The sequence below is a fragment of the Eptatretus burgeri genome, chromosome 3 (genome assembly GCF_056783735.1).
Source record: "Eptatretus burgeri isolate ZD-2024b chromosome 3, Ebu_testis_v1, whole genome shotgun sequence".
Lineage (NCBI taxonomy): Eukaryota > Metazoa > Chordata > Myxini > Myxiniformes > Myxinidae > Eptatretus > Eptatretus burgeri.
In genome coordinates this window covers 84,406,718-84,411,717 of record NC_140963.1, presented here as the reverse complement: position 1 = coordinate 84,411,717, position 5,000 = coordinate 84,406,718, and the positions used below count along the sequence as shown (strand labels likewise).

Genomic DNA, 5,000 nt, shown 5'->3' with positions numbered 1-5,000 from the left:
CGCCGTGTGTATGAGTGAGGTACCGCGGGTGAGTGCCCCCGCGTGTATGAGTGGGGCACGGTGTGTGGATGAGGCACCGCGGGTGAGTGCCCCCGCATGCGTGAGTGAACGGCCGTGTGCAAGGTCGCTGTGTGCAAGGGAGACCGTGTGTGTGAGAGAGCGGTATGTGAGGGAGATGTCGGTTGGCATGCGGGAGCACGCAGCCGCGTCTCCCGGTGTGAATGTGATGGTGTGGACTGTGTGCGTCGTAACACGCAGGTATGCGTGTGTGGAATGGAGACGGAGACGGCGACAGAGGAGAGAGAAAGCCGGTAGCGGCTGTAGTTCTTTCGCGGACCGTGCCGGGCTCACCCAGCAGTGAGCACGCGGTTCGTGCTGTGCAACGCACGAGACCGCCACGTGCTCGCTTGCGAGAGTGAAGTCCCGGTCCGGAAACGCACGCGGTGGATTTGCCGATCCCGCGGACGGACAAAGTTTAGGCAGGTAAATGGATTTGGACCGGACGGGTTCTCCACGCGATCGTGTGTGTTAAGCTCCAACGGGCAAAAGCACATGTGTTCGCGTGGGGAACCCCTCGAGACGTGGGGCTTGTGTTTTTTTTTTTGCGCACGGTGACGTCATGGCTGCACGTGTGGTTGGAATCCGGCAGGAGGGGTATCTCTGCCGGATGGTGCCGTCCAAGGAGGGACGAGGAACACGTGCAGCTGCATGACGTCACGGGCGGGTGTAGGGTGCGCGAGCTCTGAGTTGCCGCGCAGGTGCTGCGCATGGAAAAAAAAAAAAAAGGCAAGCCTCACTTTCGGGTACACAGGATTCCTGGGCAAGGGGTGGAAGACCCCCTTGACCTGGGCACAGGATGGAAACTAGTTAGGGGGAAGGGTTAGCTTAGCTAGACCGACTTCATGGGGCAGGGGTAAGTCCTCTTGGAGTCCGTGGAATGGATTAGGTAGAGGGATTTAGATGAGGTTTAGGTTGGGAAATAAAATGATTATTTGGAGACAGAGACAGACTTTGAATGTGTAGAGGGGACGTAGCTTAGCTACGTAGTGTTAAAAGGAACGTGCTGTAGTATAAGGGACGACGTGGGAGCACGAGTTAGTTAGGGGAGGTAGTTAGAAGGATGGCAGAGTTCAGCGGTGTGTGTGTTGAAGAGTTGGTGAGTTGTGAAGCATGTGCTTGGTGAGTGAGTGAGGCCAGCGAGTCTGTGTGAATGGAGTGAATGGGGAATGCATGGTGCGATGAGTGATTGGGGGGAGGAGTGACTCCCGCCCAAGGGACCCCGGGGTCAGAGTAAAGTGAGTTAGCTGGGTTAGTCAAATTGAAAAATGGAGGTCGTTTTGCTGTTGGTGGGAAAGTAGGCTCGAGACCCATTTGGAGGGGTGCAGGAGCCCTGTTGACGGGCTTGGGAGCGTGGCTGCGAAAGGTGAGTATCGCTGAGTGGGTACCCCGGGCACCAGGCTAGTCGGCCGTGGTAGGCCAAGGGCCCATGGGGGGCCGGGATAGCGTAGTGGGCACGGGTGCGCCTGCTTGGTGCAGGGGCCCGGGGCGCCATTAGCCGCGTGGGCAGTGTTGTGGGCACGGGTGACCCTCGGAAAGGGGCCCGGGAGGCCGGCCTGCCACGTGTGCGTTTCAGGGGAGGTGCCATGGGGGGCACTCCCCGGTGTTAGAGAGCTGGTAGGCTCGGAGGCAGTGTAGTGCCCGGGGGTGCCATAGCGGGAGATTCGGCAGAGGGTCGTGCCTGCCAAAAGGAGCCGCGTGTCCCAGCCATGAGACCGTGTGAGGCCACGGAGAGAAAATTGGGGGGCGAGGCCCGAAATTGTAAGGACACCAACACAGGCGATGGGAATCTGGGTTGTTAGAACCAATAGTTTAAGCGAGAGGCGCTTGTTGAAAGCCCCGGGGTAGTTTAACAGTTAAATGGTTAGGGTAGATTAGGAGATGTACCCCTCCGCACCATCCATCCCCTCGCTCTCGTTGTGGGCCGCTGGACCCACTTTGGGTTATAGATTGCCGAACTCTGGAGAGGCCATTCTGAGGCTTCGTTGGGCCTCGACACAGGACGTTAGCTCTCCCTTATTCCCCTCCGGGAAGGGAACGTAGGGGTTGGGAGTAGGCTAGGTGACAGAATAGGTTAGCCGAACAAGGACGATAAAGGGGGTTAGGGGACGATTTATAGAGGGGAAGTAAACATAAAAATAAAAATAAAAAAATAAGTGGGGGCTCAATTGGTTTTTGACAAATTAAGGGAGTGGGTATGTACAGTGACAGACAAAGGCGATAGGTGGGAGGGAGACAGGTAGGTAGGTCCGAGCCCGCCTTCCAAGTGGCCAGCACCACCGCACTCCCTCCACCAACCTCCACTGAACGGCAAAGGCTGGCCAGCTTCATCTGCTGGCTGTGTTACTGCAAGGCCTGTGCCGGCCCACTTCATCTGCCGGCTGGCTGTTTTTCCTCAAGGCCTGTGCCGGCCCACTTCATCGGCAGCTGTTGTGTTGCTGCAAGGCCTGTGCCGGCCGGATCATCTGCAGCTGTGGTACTTCAAGGCCTGTGCCGGCCAGTTCATCTGCGGGCTGTGTTTGGCTGCTGCCTTTGCCATGCCATGCCCACTGCCCATGTTCACCAGCCCCGTTCAATTTTTGCTTTGCCCCCCCCCTGTTCGTTTCCATGTGCGCCAGGATCAGAAAGCAACAGTTTGCAAGCTGCAAAAACTGCCCTGTTGGCAGCTACAACACGGGCCTGCAGTGGCGGCCCGTGCACCGTGTTTGCGTCCATCCATTCATGCATCCATTCGTTGTGCTCATTGCGTGTGCCGCTTGAGCTGGCACGGAGACTACGTTTGTGCAGCCCATGCACCGTTGTGGTTCACTGCGTTCAGTTCAAAAGGGAAGGCCTTGGACTGCGTGTGAGCAGCCAGCCACGTTCCCTGTCACCTGCATTGTTTGAGTCAGAGACTGCATGCGGGCAGCCTGGCTCCCTGCTAACTGCTTTCTTTTTGCAGAGTTCAATGATCCTGGGCCATGGTTTAGTGTAAAATTTGTAAGTTAAGGTTAAGATGTACTGTAAATATGAGTGCGCCCCCGGCATGTTTGTCTTAGCGCCGGCAATTTTATTTAAGTCGTCCGTGTGAGTGAGTTTGTTTAGGTAGTTACGCAGCCCTCAGCTTATTTATTTTGGGGACACGAATACCATGAATGTCGCACTCAGGGATCCGTAGGTAAAATGTACTAGGGGAAAACTACACATGATGGCACACGAAAATTTGACGACTCGGGACGAGTCTGTAAAAAGGGGAGGGGGTAGTGTTGTGGTTACCAGATTCGCAAACCACCATTCAGGTCCCTTAGGTGAGGTAGCTCGGCAAGTATATGTGTAGTTAGGCCCAAACCCGTTGTCTAGTGGGAATACATGTCATTTATGCGTGCTGCGACTCTTCAGGATAGCCGTTTTTCTTTTACTATCTTTAATTTGGACCAACCGCCATGATTACCACCACAATCACAACATCAACCACCAACCACAACGCCGCTTCACCACAACCGCCACGACCTTCACGTCACACCTCGCAACCGTAGCATCGCCACCGTTCTTGCCCCGCTGTGGGTACCGGTGTTGGACTCGTGCAGGGCGCGCGTCGAACAGCGTGTACAAAATCACGGATTTTGTGCTTCAAAAACGGATCAAAAACGACACACGCCCACTTTTTGCCGTCCAATCGGTGAGCGAGGGGCGATTTGGCCCCGCCTCCAGGACGATCGATATATGCAAATTTGTGGATCAAAAAGCTTTCACGCCCACTTTTTCCAGAGCAGTGGAGAGTCGGAGAGTCCAGAGGAGTGGAGAGTCGGAGAGTCCAGAGGCGGAGAGTAGGAGAGTCGGAGAGTCCAGAGGCGGAGAGTAGGAGAGTCGGAAGCAGAGGGTCAAGACTTCGCGGGCGGTGGAGCTGCTCGTCGTGTGCGTTGGAGTCGGAACGGAGGGGACGAGCTGTGGAAAGGCGGCGACACCAGACGAGGGGGTGCTCGCGTCGTGCAGGGAGCTGCACCCGAGGGAGGCCGACAGCGCGACCTGGCCGAGGTGGAGACGCACACCAGGGATAATAAAGATCCTCTATACCCCGAGCATCAGCAACCCCCTCCTGTTTCCCCCCGCGCTGAGATAGTGCGACCAAGGGGGCCCCTTTCCCACCCCCTACCAGACACCCTCCGCGAGGCCCGCGGGGTTGGGGCGCCATCGCCGCTCCGCGTCTCATCACCAGACGGGTAGGCGCGACCCGGTCTCGGCCTCAGGCCGCCTCATCCTTGAGGGTATTCTTTTCCTTGGTTTTGGGTATGTGTTGTCGGCGCCGTCTGTGAAGTAGAATTGCATAAGTGTTGCCGTGTGCTCGGTAGTCGGTATTAGCTCTGCATTGTGTTTTCGCTTTTACATTTGCTTTTTGTGTAAATTGCATTGTGTCTTGTCTGTGTGCTTTTGGTGGAATTGAATGTGTGCTTCCCGTGTGCCGCGAATAAATGTGCTTTTGTGTTGAACTGTTTCCCGCTTCGCTTCGTCATTTCTCCCATTGAATCCTCATCTTGCTTCACGTAAAGGGTTGGTAGTGGGCTGAATACGCCCGATAATTAATCGAACCGTCGAGGTCGACGATAAACACCGCTCGGTTATTCTGATAGTACGGAACGGGTCGCTTAAGTGGCCCGTGTCCGAAGTCGACCTGCGGCGAGGTGCGATCGCCCGGTCTACCCTCCGCGTGGGTACTTAGGTAGGTCGAATTTGGCGAGCAACCCTATCCCACGCGGGGGCTGATTGGCTCGATCGCGGTGAGACCGAAAGGTCCACCCGTGACTGGTTCCCTGCGTTAGTCCGAGAGGGTCACGACTGGATTGTCCGTCCGGTGGGCGACGTGCCGCGGTCGAGTTACGTGGCCGTCAGCACGCCGGAGCGGGAATCAACAATATATATATATATATATATATATATATATATATATATATATATATATACATATA

General features: G+C 55.8%; 1 protein-coding gene across 1 annotated transcript in view; it reads left to right on the top strand.

The window, feature by feature from the left end:
* The window catches only part of LOC147030338 (uncharacterized), a 145,331-nt gene that overhangs the window by 78,433 nt on the left and 61,898 nt on the right, over positions 1 to 5,000 (top strand). The gene's annotated exons all lie outside the window — the stretch shown is intronic.